The sequence below is a fragment of the Lissotriton helveticus genome, chromosome 11 (genome assembly GCF_964261635.1).
Source record: "Lissotriton helveticus chromosome 11, aLisHel1.1, whole genome shotgun sequence".
Lineage (NCBI taxonomy): Eukaryota > Metazoa > Chordata > Amphibia > Caudata > Salamandridae > Lissotriton > Lissotriton helveticus.
This window is the reverse complement of record NC_136072.1, coordinates 602909276-602928171: the sequence shown is the minus strand read 5'-3', so window position 1 is coordinate 602928171 and position 18896 is coordinate 602909276. Positions and strand designations below refer to the sequence as shown.

The following is an 18896-nucleotide window of genomic DNA, read 5'->3' as shown; positions in this document are numbered from 1 at the left end:
AGTTTTTGATTACTAACGTGAGTTTTGGGACACCCTAATTCGCCGAGGTTCCAATCCTCTGTCCACAGTTCTGTGTGAGAACAGAAACCCTGCGACAGGGGCACCCCCGACCCTTGCTGGACCTTCATCACACTTGCGATACAACTCCAGCAATGCGCCACCTTTACGGCACAGATACATCACGCATCTGTGCTGTTTTTGCCCCGTGATGCGCCGCATTGTAAATGCAGCACACCATAGGTGACGGAACAGCGGCACAGAATGACTAACACATCCCTGGTGATGCGCCAGTCATCATAAATCTATCCCTATGCTTCTTATCTTGTTAGAGATGAACCGCCATATGTATCATCAAAGTTATTTGCATTTCCTAAATAGCGAACTTTAAGGAATAAATAGCGATTCTTTACCATTCCTAGTTTGCGATGAGCTATTTGCTAATTAGCCGAATGTAGCCCAATGAAGCCCAATGTAGCCCAATGTAGCCCAAAGATGGCCGCCAGACACACAAAAAAACAAATGTAGCCCAAATATCAGCCAGATGTAGCCCAACTATAGCCCAGTGACAGAATGACCAATCAGCTTCGCAAACCTCCGTTACGCGAAGCGGAGCGCTGTTACAGATATATATCTTTTTTTGAACGTTAATTTCTCAAAATCCACTGGAGCACATATATTGAGACCTAGCAAAGGCACATCGGGCTACCAGTCCCTAATATTTTGCCAAGTTTCGTGCAAATCCATTCAGCCGTTCAATTATTATTTTTATTATTTTTTTTTGCCCCGCGGGGCCCTTTTAAAACCTCCACATCAAACCTAGGGGGTCAGCGAGGATCTACTATGCCCCCTTATAGTTATTTCCCCCTTTGTTTTGACCTCCTCTTGTCTCTCGATCCTACCGAGAGACAAGATGGCGGCCGCTACGGACTGTTTGGAATGTTGACAGACGCCGGAGAACCAATCAGCTTCGCTTCACAAAGCTCCGTTGCGCGAAAAGTCCGCGAACCAGAGCGCTAACCGGTCCGCTGTTACAGATATATATCTTTTTTAAAACGTTAATTTCTCAAAATCCACTGGAGCACATATATTGAGACCTACAAAAGGCACATCGGGCTACCAGTCCCTACAATTTTGCCAAGTTTCGTGCAAATCCATTCAGCCGTTCGGGCTAAAAGTGAGGCCAACCGCCCTATGGAAAACTCAATGTTAAAAACACGTTTTGGGACCCCCCTTTTTTCTCGGCCCCCACTGGACGAACCCCCCCCAAATTTTCAAGGGCTGCTCAGAAACAAAATGTGCCATTTTCCTGAAAATTTCAGCCAATTCCGTCCACAAACGCCAAAGTTATTAGACATAGAATTTTCAAAAAACCCATAGAGAAAAAATCCTAACTATATATACCTACTGGCGACCGCCAGTAGGTAATATATATACACACACACATATATATATATACTAGCAGCCCGTCCCGACCCTGTCCGGGAGCAATCAGGCTTCCCCGCCCGCCCCGAAATTGTGCAGCAGCCCGGCCCCCCGACATTGTCAAGCAGCCCGGGCCCCCGCCCGCCCCGTCCCCCCCCTGCCCCGACCCCCGCCTGCCCGGAGCCTTACCTCAGCCGCCGCTCCTCCCCCGCGCTCCTCATTTCACCGCACATTGTGCAGCAGCCCGGCCCCCCGCCCGCCCCGACATTGTCAAGCAGCCCGGGCCCCCTCCCGCCCCGTCCCCCGCCTGCCCCGTCCCCCGCCTGCCCCGACCCCCGCCTGCCCCGACTCCCGCCTGCCCGGAGCCTTACCTCAGCCGCCGCTCCTCCCCCGCACTCCTCATTTCACCGCACATTGTGCAGCAGCCCGGCCCCCCGCCCCGATATTGTCAAGCAGCCCGGGCCCCCGCCCACCCCGTCCCCCGCCTGCCCCGACCCCCGCTTGCCCGGAGCCTTACCTCAGCCGCCGCTCCTCCCCCGCGCTCCTCATTTCACCGCTCCGCCACTCCTCGCCGCTTACCGCTCCTCCCGCCTGTCCGCCGGTCCTCACCGCCATTCCGCCGTTCGTCACCGCTCCTCCCCCACGCCATGTCCGCCGCTCCTCCTCGCGTTCCTGGACGCCGCTCCTCCCCGCGCTCCTGACGTCAGCACGCAGGTCGCGGCCGGCGCTACTTCGAAGGGACTACTTTTTTTTAATGTTAATTTTTTAGATAACACATATTTTTATACTTTATATAGCCTATGTCCATCTGCACACCCTGACGATTACAATGATGTATCGGGTGTGTGGATTGGCGCTGTGGTTCCCGAGTTTACCCACCTCAAAGGCGCAATGTTCATCCTTTATAATAGTAGTATAGATAGACACACACATATATATGTGTGTGTGTGTTTTGCTTTTATGTCCAGGGTATGTGTAGCACATGCGTAAAAGTAGGGTTCTGTGTGTGGCGAGAGTCTGAGTACAGAAAAAAGTGGGATCTTTTTTTGAGGATCCCTGGTTTAGCAAGCCACGGAATGGAAGGTGAATAGAACTTCCTTGAGTTGTGGCAGTGTGCGAACTGTACTCTTCTGAATGGAGGGTGGAGACCCAGACACAAAAGTGAATGAGGATGGAGACAGGGCTACCCTTAGAAATTCAATTAGAACTTTACTAGCTACAAGCAGCTGATTAGTTATTCCTGAGCACTGCCATTTGGTAGATGGCAGGAGTGCAGAGTGGGACATCGGTTACTGTTGTTCAAGGAGAGGAAGCTTCTAGGCAGGGCCTGCCCTTATGTCTGATTACTGCCTTGGGACGTCTGAAGACAGCCAGGTGCAGAGATCACACATTGTGGCCATGATTTTGATACTCTTGATCCAAGCTTGACTTCAAAGCAGCCCCAAGAAGAGCCTTCGTCATCGCGGATAAAGAAGCCCTAATCAGGCTGTGAGGAGGCAACTCACCAAGACGATGACCTGCTGAAGATCCAGCCCAGAGGCTGCAATTGCTGTGATTGAATACCAGTCTACAACTAACTATGATGCTGCATCTTCCAAAGGCACATGCAAACATGCAGCTAAGCCACGCTGATCCCCGCCAACGATCCATTACACGAGTGAGGCTTGCTGTCACAGCTCCGCACCACAGAAGCCACTGATACAGGATGCCAAGTGCACCTAGCAGCACCATCAGACCTGTAGGTCCACCCAAGGAAAGTCTACACCTAACTTCAAATAGAATGAAAGATCAAAAGTGCAGAGAAATCAAAAAGGTTGCTTTACTCCTGTCAACTCGGTGGTGAAAGCCATCGAACTGATCTATGCATTAGTCAGTGGGCGTAATGCAAAGCAACCTGCATGTGTGCTTTATTAATGCCGATGCCTAAATAACACACTGGACCAAAGACATTAGAGCTCCTAGAGAGGGCACGGGGGTATTAGAGCCTTACTGGGTATCATAGAGGAAAATAGAACCCTGTAACTGAACCTTTATGGAACTGTATGGCAATTGCTTTTGCTGGGAGGTTAAAGCACTTTCTTTTTTTTTTGTTTTTTTGTTTTTGTCCTCATAAATGCCACCAGATATTGTCAACTCTAGATGGGCTTTTCTCCTGGCCTCTGACACGGACTAACTGTTCCCGCCCTGGCTGCCGTGTATAGCCGACGAAGATCGCCCAGAGGTAGGTCGTTACCTTGTCCCACTTCCCTTCGTGATGTATCGGAACCTTTGGGAGGACAGGACCACAGAACCTCTGGCATAATCATTGGACATTTTGTGTACCTTGTCCGTTATCTCTCAGACCATGCAATTAGTTGGGACCATATTTTTACAGCACTCTCTCCTCCACACAGTAGGTCTAAACGACTAACAGCCATAATGTTCTTAAGACAGTTTGCAAATCGGGGAGGACTTACAGATTTCCACTCCCTGCATATTTCCCTTCTGGCAATAACAATGACATAAAAAATAAACTGTGAGATGCTGTTACTGACATCGTAATCCGTAGGAAGACCAAAGAATATTAATCTAGGGGAAAAGGTGACTGGTATGGATAGAACCTCTTCTAAAAACCCACACACCTGATCCCAGTAGTTGGTAATTTCGGGGCAGTCTACAAACATATGTCTATCGTCCACATCTGGTGACCTACATCTTAAGCAGACATATTCTTCTGCCGAGATCCTTGACAATTTGGCAGGAGTCCAGTAAGCCCTATAAGCTGTGAATAAGTGATTCCTCCTGAGATTAGATGGTTTTTTGGGAAATTGTGAATGAATCTATCCAGATCTTCAGCATCTCTTCAGGATCCTGGGTGACGGCACTGGCCCAAAGCTTGGTGGTATCCGCTCCTAGTTCATCTTTCGCCTCCACCAGTGCGTTGTACCAAAGTGACACCTCCCCTTTCTTCCCTGTCGCCCTACTGATAAGTCCCAAGATCGGAAATTCGTCCTCATTAGCCCAGTATTGACTGCCCCGCCAGGAAGACAGCTGATAGAACTTAAACCTAGAGATGGAACCCCCAGTTAGATTTAAAAGATATTCCCAGCCTAATAGTTTGGAATCATTGGCTAGGTCCCCCCACTTGGTTCATCCTGCAGCTCTCAGAGGAAGAGCCAGCCGATCCAGTAGACAGTCTGGTGTACCTGGAGAGTCCCAGATGGGGGCTTGGGAGTGATAGTAGGGTATATTCAAGATTCTACGTATTGCCCTCCAGATGTTGAGTGCTGTCCCAAGAAGCTTCAGTCGAACCTTCTTAAAAAACTTCTGGTCCCCGAATTTGTACAGAAAAGACTCCCGACCTTGTGGCAGGTCTGATAGCATGGCCTGAAAAAGTCTTCCGTGTGAAGAGGAGTCTAGTTTGTTTGCCAAGAGTCTAAAATTCTTAAATTGAAAAGCATAGCAATAAAAAAGTAAATCGGGCAAAGCCAGTCCACCCAGTTTTAGCCCCTTTCTTAATTTCCGCCAGGCAATTCTGGGGGACTTAGTAGCCCAGATAAACGAGCCAATCCTTCCTTGAAGATTAGAAATATCTTTTTTGTTAAATTGCAAGGGGATGGAGTTAAAGAGGAAAGTAACTTTTGGCAGTATTATCATCTTGACTAGATTGACTCTTCCATAAATGTTCAGAGGTAAGTTGTTCCATCTAGTCAAGAGCTTCCTAATTTCTTTAACTGCCGTCTGCCAACTACTTTTAGTAATATCATCCAAATTATGAGTAAGCTGAATACCCAGGTATCTAATTTTTAATTTGGCTTCCGGTATCGGGTGCAGGTTGTCCCAACTCATAATATCAGTCTTTTCTTTATTAATTCTGTATCCCGAGACCGTGCCAAAATCCTCAGCCAATTCAAATAGTCTGGGAATGGCCTGCTCAGGATTTGATGTATACAGAAGCAGGTTGTCGGCATTAAAGTGCGGTCTTAAGGATCAAGTCTCCGATCTTAAAGGGCAGAATCATTGGGTCAGATCTCAAGGAGCAGACAAACGGCTCAATATAGATATCAAAAAGGAGAGGGGACAGGGGGCATCCTTGCCTCGTTCCCCTCGAGATATCCAACCATTCAGTCAGACTGCCATTAACTAATACCCTGGCTCGGGGGCCCTATACAGTGTCTCAATCCCTCTAATGAATGTGTCTGGAAATCCAAAGTTTACCATGGTTTTCCATAAAAGAGCCAGTTGACTTGATCAAATGCTTTTGCAGCATCAATCGCCACAATAGTCAGCGGCAGTCCTTGCTGCACTGCCATATCCATTGCTCCTACAACTTGAAAAGTGAGTTCGTTTAGTTGGCGCCCAGGTATAAACCCACGTTGATCGGAATGAATGATGGACTTAATTATTTTTGCCAATCTAGACGTGAGAATGCCTGAATATATTTTGGAGTCCGAATTGAGAAGTGAAATGGGCCTATATGAATCTATGTTATTGGGGTTTTTGTTGGGCTTTGCTATCAGGGTAATGGTAGCTTCTGACCATGAAACTGGGGTCTCCTCTCCTTCTATAAAGATTTTATTGAATAATGACAGTAATGGAGCTATTATTTCTTCCACATTGTCCTTGTACAGTTCAGTTGGCAGTCCATCTGGACCCAGAGCCTTATTCCTAGCCATATTTTTTAGTTGGGCCCGTACCTCCCCCTCGGTAATCTCTGTGACTAGATATTCTTTGTCCAACTCGCTCACCTGGGGTAATTCTCTCATGGCCCACCAACGTTCTAACTCTTCCTCCCCCAAGCTATTCTGCTCCCGGTATAGCTCTTCAATAAACCCTCTAGCCTCTATCCTGATGTCAGCGTCTTCAGTTAGGGGCAGACCTGAACCCCGCTGTATTAGTGTGCTTATACTATTCCTGCATCGTTCCGTTCTAGCTTTCCAGGCGAGGAGAGAGCCACACTTCTCCCCATACTCGAAGTTTCGGAGTTTACTCACTTCCCACCTGTCCTTGTTTTTTTTATCAGCGCGTGCTTTAAAGCCACTCTGTAGCTCAATCAGCTCTTTTTCGAGTAGTGGGATCTTACCCCTATCTTCCAATGCAGCTAACTGTAGTTGTTGTTCTTTAGTTTTGATCTCTTCAAGGTCAGATCTATCTTTTGCTTTCATAAGCTTTCTTTTTAAGGCCATATACGACCCAAGGACACCCCTCAAGTAGGCCTTAAGTGAGTCCCAGACAGTTGGTTCCGAGGCTGTATGAGCATTAAATAAAAAGAACTCCAGCAGATTTCCCTTGATTTTACTTTTGATTTCATCATCTAAAAGAATCGTTCTATCTAAAGTCCATCTATATGTTGGGGGCGTAACCTTAAGATCGATTTTCAGTTCCACAACCGAATGATCAGACAAGCCTACTGGAATATGAGATACTGAAACAATATCTGACAAGAAAGCTTGGTCTATTAAAAAAAGTCGATTCTATAATATTGTTTATACTTCTTGCTGTAGAAAGAGTATTCCCTGAGATTTCCTTGCTTAATTCTCCAAACCTCCCTAAGATTGAAATTTTTTATAATATTTTTCAGGGCCAGCAAAGATTTATTAGGGGAGTTATATTTTGCCTTAGAAGTACGGTCTAGAAGAGGGTCCAGAATAAGATTAAAATCGCCTCCCAAAATAACTGGAGCTGTGTATTGTGTCATATATTCTTCTATTTTGTGAAGAAACCTGGGATTATCTTCATTGGGGCCGTAATATGCAGCACATAGAAAAGTAAGACTGCCAATAGAGAGGACCGCCACTAGCCATCGCCCTGATTGATCTGTTCCCCAGTTTTGTACCCTAATGCCCTTATTCGCCCGCACAATTATAGCTACTCCTCTCGTGGAGCCTTTCTGTTTAGAGTACAGGATCTCCTGAACCTATTTAAGTCTAGAGAAAAGTTTACCGCATGCTTCCGCCTCAAGATGGGTTTCTTGTAGAAGAAAAATGTGCGCTTCTGTGTTTTTAAGAAATTTACAAACTCTTTGCTGTTTCTTTCGATCCCCTATCCCATTTAAGTTCCAAGATAATATCGTAGTGCTAACTGCCATAGCGAAAACCAGTAATTATAGCTCGTTGAGATCTGCGTTGATTTTTCAGCCCTTCAAAATAAAAACTTCTGACATCTGAGGACATTTTTAAGTGTTTTACCCCCTCTCCCCAGTAACCCCTCCCACCCCTCCCACCGAGGAACCCTCCCTCCTTGCTCTTATTCGGCGTATCCACGCCCTAGAGAGCCCCCCCCGCCAAGAGACACCACATCTAACTTAAAACGTTATCCTTCCCATGTTCTGTGTATTAACCGTTATTGACCATTGACTATTGTGTCCCCCGACAACCCGTGTGCTTTTTTTTTTTTTTTCCTTTATTTTTGTATATTTTTTTTTCTCAAAGTTTTCTTTCCCCTTCTTTTTTTTGGGGGAAAAAAGCAAAATATGATAACTACCCCATCCCTATATTACTATTTACATACAATTAGTCATGCACTACTTATAACTATGTATCAGAATTGATGCTGCATGACTATTTTCTCATTTTGTCTAGTAGCTCGTCTACTTCCTCAGGAAAATTACAGTTGTGCATCTTGTTGTTCCACATAATTTTTAGTAAGGCAGGAAATTTCATTTGGACTTGAGCTCCCAAAGAGCGGAGTTCGGGCATCCTGGAGCCTAGCTCCCATTGCCTCTGAGCCGTTTTCCCGCCTATATCCGATCTAATTTGATAAGGATTGGCCCGATAGTGGAGAGAGGATCTTGCGAGACATCTGCTGAGAAATAGCTCTTTTACTGTATATGTCTGAAAATATACCAAGATTTTTCGGGGAGCTTTACGATCCGAATGTAGTCTAAAGGGGTCTCTGTGTACTCGCTGAATTTCAGCTTCTAGATCTATATCTGGTCGATCCTTTAATATGTCTTCCCTTAGTAGCCTGCACACAAATCCCTTTATGTCTTCCACTTCAGTCCCTTCTGGAATCTTAAGTATTCTCAAGTTATTTCGACGACTCTGCATCTCCAATCTTTCCATGTCCATTGTAAGTTTACGGTTTTGCTCCTTTAGGGTGTTAATGTCTTTGGAATTCTCCTTTGATATTTCTGCAAGTGAGGTGATTTTACTTTCTAGCACACAGGTTCGAGCTGCTAGTCCCTCCATTTTTGCCTCCAGGTTATCAAATCTATCATATAACCCTTTCTGGTTGCTCTCGGAAGTTGCAAACTTGTCCATCAAGTCATCCCTAAGAGATTGAAATAGACAACCAAGTTGGTCCCTCTCTTCTCCACTGAGGGTTTCCGAGACTGAGGAACATGGCGGCGGCAGGCTAGCGGCTGCTGCAGAGCTCCCCCGCGCCGACACCGCAGTTCGTTGTGAATCACCAGTATAACAATGGTTTCGTCGGTTGACTACCGCAGTTTCCCACGGTGAGGACAGATAACGTTTCAGTTTCCTTTTTCCCCTGTGGAAAACTGAGTTGTTTGCTCTTCTTTGTGTCTCCCGGAGAAAAAAAAAACGCTCCAGGCACTAGGACCCTGGACCCGGACCTAAGGGATGCAGCCTCGGTACCGCGTCTCACGTGACGTTCGGTGGTGCGCTCGGCTGGAGGCAGGAGAGCGGAGCCGAGCCAGAAGTATCGGAAGCCGCTGCAGTTTTACGGAGGTTGCTGTAAATCCATTGACTGAAAGCCCTCAAAACACGCGGATATTCCACAGCCGTGATTGCTGGCAGCGTTCAAGAGCGGCTCTCATCCTCAGAGCAAAAGGTCCGGTTTGCTGGGGCTGCTACCCCTCTTCAAGCCCAAGGGAGCGTGAGGCTGCCGGTAAGGGGGTTCTAAGTGGGAGTGCCTGCATGGAGGTAGAAGTTGTGAGTGAAGTCGAAACCCGACCTACAGACATTAGTGTGGTCAATCCTCTTGGCAATACAGAGAGAGGTTTAAAACAGCCAAAGGGGGCAGTGTTTGGTGGCAGTGGAGCAGTGGGCACCAGAAACCGATTTCAGTTGAGGTCTAAACAGGACCTTAGAAGGCAGGGGCTTTGGGACTCAGAAGAAACCCTGGTGAGAGAGGGGCCGACACCGGTATCCCCCTACAAACATAAGAAGAAGGGGGGGGGTAAGAGAGGAGGGGCTGTTAAGTGTAATAAACAGCTTCTAGCTCAGAAAGGCACCCCCTCACTCAAAAGCTTCTTTAAGATTATGGAGCAGGCAGTTAACTCCGGAAAATCAACTATGGGAGATATCAATGTAGAGCCTGCTGTTCTAAATGGGGTGGTGGAGATAGGCGAAAGGATTAACGAACTTGATATCGAGCCCCCCCTCCCCCTCATTCTGACAACCTTACCTTTGGAAAACAGGTATGCAGCACTGGGGTCGATAAAACATATGGAAGGATCAGAACATATATTATCTGCTCCCCCAGAGCATGAACCGAGGTTGAGCATTGACTCTCCAAGTAGGCAAGGGCAAGGGCCTCTCCCCCCAAGCACAAATTTAGACGTAGTAAATTCGGCCACTGCTTCGTCTCCAGTATCGCCCATGGTCTACACTATACCTGACAATGGGAGAACTTTTACCTCTCAAACTACCTCTCAAACTCCCCATATAGCCCTACCTACTCCTCTTTCTTCTTGCAGTACAAACATTATCGCACACGACCCTACTCTTAACACATTAAACACCAGGGGTAGACTTGACAAAGCACTTTCTTTCTGACTGAAAAATAAGCACTGAGCTGGACAATACATTATTGTCTCGGTTGCTTGACCCTTGAGCTCTGAACTCATGTCCTCTCTGAAGCTACCTCCCTGGGATAAATGACTGCCAGCCCTCACTACCCTGCGAGTAGAGTGCAGAAAGTGTACTAGGCCCAGTTTGCACAGCCACAGCAGGACCGACCTCAGAAGCAAACTACTCCAACCACCCGAGCTGTGGCCCAGTAGCCCCAGTTTGCTGTGTGGTGCTCTCGAAAAAAGTCTGCAATTGTATCCTTGCCTCTGAACGTGTGCATCGCTGTGCTGCCTTTTGGGTAGGTTCATGCTGTTCCAATGCCACATACATATATACAAAGAGTTCATTTCTCAGATGTCAGGAATATTACCATGCCAATATCCTGGCTGTTCAGTATAACAATCCAACTTCTAAACAGTAGGGAGAGGAGTGATTTAATTGCCAGAACACTCTTTTGAATACTTGTGCACTTCACAAATCCTAATTTATTCATTCGTTCAGTTAATGTATACATTTGTTTAGTGGTTGTCCATTGCCCCTCTGGTTGTGTAGGGCTCTGTTGTTATGGTGCACCCTGAGTCCAAATAATTGGATCCCTTGCCGGCTTGGGTACATGAGGATAGTGCACTGTCTAATAGTTTCACTTGTCGCTGTGAAAGAGAGGGTAGGTGTGATCAGTGCAGTGCGCTGCTTGAGGACTTTTATTGCCAGATTGCATTGGTGCTGTACTCTGTGTGAGTAGGTGCAGTGAAGCCTGTGTACAGTATTCTCTTGACTCTAAAATTATGACTGTGTAAGGCGTGGATTTATTATTTGGGAATTGCCCACTACATGGCCTTGGCGCAGTTCAATAACTGCCGACTGGCGCTCCTCACACATGTTTAACAATCACAGGCAGGCGTCACCTTCCTTTAAGGATGCCCAGCACTCACAGATTGGTATCTCTCAAAGATGTCCAATCAAATGAACCAGCATCTCTCCAAGCTCGGCAAAAAGTGCAAGAAGGGGGTCACCATGAAGCAAAACACAGAGAACAGTACCGCCCTGTCAATAAAGTGGCACTCCCAAAAATGCTAGCATCTCACCAGATCAGTCAGCCGTGCATTGTGGGTAACTGTTGCAGGGGCTTTGGGTCCATTAACTGAGAGACTGATCACTCTGGTTACAGATCTCTTACAAACTCCGGTATCAGATAGCAATCATTCCAAAGTAATGGACATTTTACAGGCTATGGTCTTAGGCAGCAGAAATATCCTCAAGATTACATAGATGTTGCCGAGTCAGGCGTCAGAGTGAAACTATCCCTCTGGCTGCACTCACCTGTTGTATCGGCCTTTGACTAAAGAGCTATCCCTTGTGTTACGGAGATCCTACAAGCAGCAGACAGCAAACCTACCTTTAGATTACACAGATTGTGCAAACTCTAGTCTATGACAATAGAGCCATGCCTAAACAGGTTCTGAAGATCTCACAGCTGAATGCACCGAAAAGCAAAGCTATCCAAAAGGTTATACAGATCTTACAAGAACTAACTTAAGAAAGCAGACATTTAGAGATTTCGATTAGGTTACAAAAGATCCTCCATGGGGAACATGCCCAGAATGTAGACAAGAAATCTATCTGTTTGGTGGTATATAAGATATTTCTCAGATATCAGAGCAGGGCAGGATATCAAAAGTGGACCTGAAAATATAGTAAGTACTATGTGCACCATATTATGTGGAGTAAGTGAGTATGATGAGGTTCCTCTTGCGATCCTATTTTGAACAGATGGAGCAACCATTGCAGCTTCATACCGCAGTCTGCCACAGTACCTCTGAGCAATATCTGTTTTCAGAAGAAAAACCGAACCACCCTGTAGCAGCCCAATAGGATATCCCCTGCCTTTTCAATGCTACAATCAAGCAATAAATGACAGCGATCTGTAAAAAAATTCACTGTTCAATCACAGGAGATGCAAAGCGAAATGGAATCAGTTAATCAAAGGAAGCTGCAGTGTAAGAGCAATTTTAAAACACGAGACAACACAAAGATTCTGGAGGAGGGAACAGAAGACTACTACAAAATATCAATTGAGTGAAATGGGACATAAATTCAATCCACTTACTCCAAGACAGACCTGTTTAATGTTGGTCCACGTGGTCTGCATCCACGTCTCATTTTCAGTGATCTTCAACCTCTAATTTGAACTCCTGTTAACAATTATTGCGTATAAGAACATCAACCTCCATCAATACACTGGCCATACCCAGCTCTACTTTGTTTCCTGGTCTACAACAAAACCAAACGAATTCTGCCCTTCCACTACTGAAGCTGGGAAGTTGAAGGCATACTTTAAACACTACAATTGAGGACAGGGTTTGCAGTGACCATTGACAGTAAACAGGCACATGTTCAATAATGGCTCTCAGCAATAAACCTCAATGGTTTCACCCCTCAACTATCAGACAGATCTAAGGCACGTGGCTTCAACATCAACAAGATGCTGAATGTCAAGACAAGTACTGCAAAAAAGGTACAAACAGTCGGGCCCAGCAATCCCTCAACTCGAGGCATCTGCACCTGAACCAGATTTCAGAATACCCATCAAAGGACTAGCTAGTTCTTTGCACCCGGACGGTGGCAACGCCCTTCTCACCAGTGTCCTGACTCCCCTAACGAAAGTCTCTTACAAAGTGGAATGACTTATTAAAGCACTAAAATACAACCAGAACACCTCCATGCTCAAGGAACGTCATTGGCTTTCTCTGCCCACCAGCATCACCTTCAACATCCTATGTGACCCTCTTAGGAATGTGAACTTCAATTCACCAGAGTGAGTGGAGAGCATGTTTGCGATCTATAGGGATCTACGTAATATTCAAAAGAGCCACTTCACCAGGCAAGTGCAAGAGGCTACAGGACAAGCTTACGTGTGCTGTGAAGCCAGAATCTAAATCAGGACGCAGATCAGACAGGCTCCTTCCTTTCTTAACTGTAAGACTTCTTTAAGTGGTACTCCCCCTCTCTTACTTTGCCATCTAGTAGTTACCAAAGAAATGCAAGTACCTACAATGAGAAAATCTCACTGGGCGAGAGAAGCTCTTCGTACACGGCTACAAAATGGCGGAATGTACTCCCTAACCATTTACGATTTCAATCTAATTTTTAAAAATGTAGAAAGGACTGAAAAACCTGCCTTTTTAAATCTGCAGTTTACACTGATTTTTTCAAACGGCTGATTACTAGTTCCATTTTATTTTGTTCTCCTTTATCCCCTCAGTGATTTGGTTTCTCAGATACTAGTGCCAAGACGCCTTGTTGGTATTAACGTGTCCTATAATATAACATAACTTGCAGAAAAAAATGAGTACTGATCCCTTTAAAGTACATAGTCCGTAAGTTAATATCTGTAGGCGTCCTGATCTTACATGAAGTTGAACTTGCTTACCCTTATCATATTATCCCCTTTTCTGTTTTTTATAGCTTTTTTGCGCTGTACGAACACACATATGTACATATTCACATGCGATACATTTACATACACTGAATGTAAAGAGGTTCATGAATATAGTCAGGCGTTATCACGCACGTGTGCCATAGATCCAGACGTGATGGGTCAAAACTTAACATTCCTATCCTAAGGGGGTACAAGTACATGAAAAATGGCAACAATAAAAGCTGGCAATAAAAATACATAGGAGATCATTAAAAGCGGCAAATGAAGGCTAAACCAGAACAAGATTAAGTATTAAGTGAAGATTTGATGATAGGCAGAGACAGAACAAGCATAGGGGGGGTAAATGGAACGGTGCTTTTTACTGGCTAGCAAATTATTTTCCTCACAAAACCCCATAGACACATAATCGGATATTCCGAAGAGAATACGCTCAAATGTTTGGCTTTCATGCGAAATAATGTCCACAAAAATGTCATGAAAACCTATGTATGAAGGTATTATTGGGTTGGTGCAATCTCTGAGGTCAATATTTCTAAATGATAAACAGTGTAGTCACCCGAATCCTGCTGTTGTAGGGTGATGTAATTCATGTCACTGTTCATCAGCAGGTAGCACACACATGATCCACTGCACTCCTATCTTTCTAAGTGAAGTGTTTATTTCTTCTAACCTAGTGATCAGCAACTGGCAGCTCTATTCTAGGTAACGCGGTTTAATGGTTATTTATGGTATCAGGGCTGTTTAAAGGTCTGACCCAGCTGCAGGCAGCAGTTACAGAGTAACCTGAATGCTGATGAAGGGGAAACGTGGATCAAGATGCGAGGACTCTAGCACACAAAAAAGAGGTGTCCAGCCTTCGTCAACAAGAGGTGGGTCAGGACAGATTTTCAGGTTATTCGCGCTGGATTAGTGTGCATAAAAGGAATCTAAACTGGGATTCATTTACAAACCCAGTGATTATCCTGAAAATATGGCATGAATGTGGCTCTCAGTTGTATAGTATTGTACTGTACCCTTTGTGAAGCCTAAAGCGGTTTCCTTGGTTCCAGGCTCCTGAGGTCCTGACCTTCGGGGTGCATAGAAGAAAGACTGCTGTCTGTGAATTTGGCCTACATGGACATGTTGATGGGGTATGTGAAGGCTATTGAAGTATGCAAAGACCATGAATGCACAATAATGGTATATTGCACTCAATTCAGCTGCACTTTTTTCGAAAAGTATGTGAATCAAAACATCACTCCTCAAATTGATTATCCACCAAAACTTGTAGGTTATGATTGGGAAGAGGCTTCAGCCCTTGAATAACTAGCAGCATTCCTTCATTGTTAAAAGTGCATCGTATTTTATCAACAAGTCAACATTTCAACAACAACTCCTCAATGGGTGCATGCTGAGTCTACCTAGGACTCAAGACGGCCTGGTGCATGCTAGATTTTCAGGATATTCACATATATTGAAACTAAAAGGAACTTATCTACATAGTCAGAGAGTATCCTGAAAATCTGGCGTGAATCGGAGGAGGCACAGAACACCTCTGCTCTAAGGTACACACCAGGCTCACATTTTTCTACAGATTTCTGCAATAGAAATTAATGGAACCATTGGAGATCGTGGTATCTGGTGAAATTTGCCAAAATGAGGCAGAGTCCTACTGGTGAAAACTTATAAATATACAGGACACCACAACCAGGGGCCAGATCTCCCCAGTGCCTTTGGATGGGATAGCACACTTGTCGCTTTTTGCAATCAATATTCATCACTCGAACCAAATACTAATTTTTCAACATTTACCTATCAAAGTTTAAATTCCTTTAGGACCGGTATTATTAGGGTAGGCATCAGACACAACTGACCAGTGCAGAAGAGTAGAGAAATGGAAAAGGAATGCAATTCTGAGAAGAAATAACAAATGTTCCGCTACCCTTTCCCGCACAACCAGGACCAGCCCTACACCTTATCACATGCTCTTTTCAGGCGTCTCACCAAGGCTTGAGTCCAGCAAACACACATTCAAGACACCCTTTTTCCTATCCATCCAGCAACTAACTATGAGTTAAAGTAGAAAAGTGAACTCTGTGCTGATTAGCCACTGACGAGACAAAATAAGGTCTTTAAAATCTGGAAAAGTACACAGTGTAGGAGACTTGACGTACCTGACCAGGCTGATCACATACAGTGGGCTGCACAAGCGGCACTCTCGTGTAATCTTGCACTGAATTTCCCAAACGCATCCACGCCGAAGGCAGTGTCTGAGCTGAGAAACCGAGAGTGACTCACCACACAGAGCTCTGCTTACTAATTCACACCAGGAAAGGAACTTTGCCCTGCAGGCCAACCTCTGCCACAGGCGTGGTGCGCAGTCAACATAATGCCAGCGCAGGCCACAACAGATAAAGCCATCTGACGTACACGTAGCGCGGATCTGCATGCAGTTCCATCTACCAACGTTGCTACAATAGATGTTTTGTCTATATACATTTGTATTTTAGGATCTATGTGTTTTTAGATCGAATAAAGTGCTTTGACTGACTGACTACTATACATGTGTTTTGTCACCACTTTTTCCTGCATCCAAGGTTAGCCAAGACCTTTTGATTTTACTAAAATTGTATACATAATATACCTGTATAGGCTTTCAGCCAGCCCTCTTCATCAATTGGTCTGTTGTTGTGCCATTTGTATTTTGCTTCCACCCACTACACCAGTGAGTGATGGGTCAGCCCACTTCAGTCACTGGATAACTTCACTGTGAATGAGGGCATTCTGGTCTTTCATAAAGAACACATCCGCACACAAAGTAGTTCGCTTCAGTAACCCAGACTACTAAGGCAATGTGTGCTTTCTGAGGGAAAAAAAAAAGACTTTTCCTTTTAGCCAATCATTTTTTTTATATTAGTGAGGGCACGACAGCTCCCCTAATGATAAACGTTTACAAAACTCATGACAAAATAAAACAAGCTTTGACATATCCAAAAGGCTGAAAGCACAACCATACGTATTGGCTTTGCCAGTGCTTGTTTTTTTTTTGGTTTTGTGTTTTAGTTTCTTGGGAATTCTTAACTGATTTCCAACTACACTCCCAACCACCCTTTCACATACTGTACCCCAGAACCAAAGTAGGTGCCCTGCAGGCGGGTGTGGTCATTCTTCTGAAGTAAGTACTCTATACGATGATAAAATAATGACAGTCTATAACAGGATTGTCCAATAGTGGGCCCTGAGAGCCTGAACCTGTCAAACTTTAAGCGTAATCACTGGCTATGTAACTGATTTCCATTTAGATTCCTTATATGTAAATGTATCTCACATGAATATCTTGAAACTCTGGCGTGTATTTTGACCTTGTAAACACCCGTAATCTATACTATAGATTCTATAGGAAGCATCTCTTTACATATAGATGTCTGTGAAACAAAGAAAAGCCTCTCTCAACACATATTGCAAATAATAACTTGCATTTTAAATATCAGGTTACTGAAGGTGTAATAGTGCTGTGAAATTGATGTTACGTGACCCGAGTCAAAGGTGCAGCAAGATACTCAACAATCCATAGGAGCGGTGTTTGCTCAGTTGTGGGCTGCTCGGTGTGATGCAGCTAAAACTGCTTTGGCTAACGACTAATATCAAACACTTGCAGGCCTAGATTAGGTGTGCCCAAGTATTGGTGTGCTTTTTATCGCGCCCCATGAATAACAATACCGTAGGGAAAATTTTTGACAGGATGCTTGAAATAACTCAAAGTTTGCTCACAAAAATGGGAAATAACATGGAGATTTTGGTGCTTACTGCAAAAACATCCACTTTCCTAGTATTTTTGAGCTTTTTTCCCTGGTAAATATCAACAGGGTTGACCTACCGATATTTACCAGCTGAACGTTGGAATACCCCAAGGCACTTGTAAAACTACAGATAGGGGTTTGGACCAGTGCAGCAATTTAACACAGTACTCATTATGGAGGTCTAAATGTTTTTATGAGCAGTGTACCTATGTACTAAGACCCCCATAAGATGGGTGCTTGCCTGCTTGAAGTGTCTTCCTTTTCCCAGTCCCCAAACACTTTCCTTAAGGTAATTCGCTTGTGTGGCTGCACCAACTCATACCAAGCGGGCACCTTTCGAAAGGTGAATATTATACGTCACTGTGATGATTCTATTACCCCTCCATGACTTTCTTCTTGAAAAAATTTCCCACTATGAGTGTATTCCATGTTCTCGCATGCCTGAAGGCCTGGGTCCAATGCACTTGGTCAGATGGTGGGGCGTCCATGTTTAGAACCACGATGAGAGGTCCTCTGTTCTATATGCAATATACACGAGAATAATACAGTTAAGATGCTGAAAAAGCTCTGCATTCAACTATCACCTCCAAGATCCAGTAACACGACCTTTTTAAGTCATGTTAAAGAAATGCAAAGTCCCTTGAGGCAGGCAAAAGCTTGGTCATGCTAAAGAAATCGACTGATGTAAATAAATTAACTTGATGGACAAAGCCAAATAGCGACCATGTCACGAGTCAAGCAACATGGAGAAAAGAGTAAGAAGGACTTCATATAAAAGTGGCGGGTGCTCTCCCAAGGCTGAATAGTGATGACTTATTGTAACACAAACTTGCACACTACTTACGATTAGTCTGCGGGAAACACGGAAGGGAATCCTCAATTCAAAAAGCGCACCTCATATCAAACTCTAAAGAGAAGTTAATTAGAAGTTTAGAAGTAGACACAATCTGATGTGTACAGGCCAATATCAGTGGAGACTGCTCCTGTAAGACAGTTTACTTCCATCTCCAAAGGAAGATGATACGAAAGGGTCCATAAGAGGGAGGCAAGAATGGAGTAGTCATGCGAGAGTCAGAGGAGCAGGATATGAGTTGGACTCTCTTTAAGACCTGTTATTCCCTGGTAGGCCTGCCCGCCTCTAGATGGTGGCACAAATAAGGTGCAGGCATAAGCCACTGTGGAGGGTTGGGTGTCACCTCTAAAAAGTGCCCTAGCAGTGTGTGAGCTTGGAAGAGATGGCCTGTGGTAGACATCAGCAAGATTCAAATCTGGGACGGCTGGGACAGAAAATTGACTGAGGCACCAAACTAAAAGTGGATCCCGTTAGCGAATCATATAGGTAAAAAAAGTGGCCCACATTTAAAAATCTGGGCAGTTTTGAAATTGTAAAGACAAGTCGTAGAGGAGTTTTGCAAGCTATAGGAAAGTTCATGTACCTCTGCTTCTTTCAGGCAATGTTTGTGGTAATATCAGGGAAATCAACACTAGAAAACGGCGCAGCAGACCATAAAACAGGCTCAC

At 44.8% G+C, this 18896-nt stretch overlaps 1 protein-coding gene across 2 annotated transcripts in view; it reads right to left on the bottom strand.

The window, feature by feature from the left end:
* PLS1 (plastin 1) overlaps window positions 1–18896 on the bottom strand; it is a 470894-nt gene that overhangs the window by 357542 nt on the left and 94456 nt on the right. The window contains exon 1 of one of the 2 annotated variants that reach the window (XM_078666420.1): window positions 15750–15941. The exons of the other annotated variant lie outside the window; for it this stretch is intronic. The gene's annotated coding sequence lies outside the window, so the exon portion shown is untranslated. Of the gene's footprint in view, window positions 1–15749; window positions 15942–18896 lie in introns of those variants that run through there. 2 annotated transcript variants of the gene reach the window in all.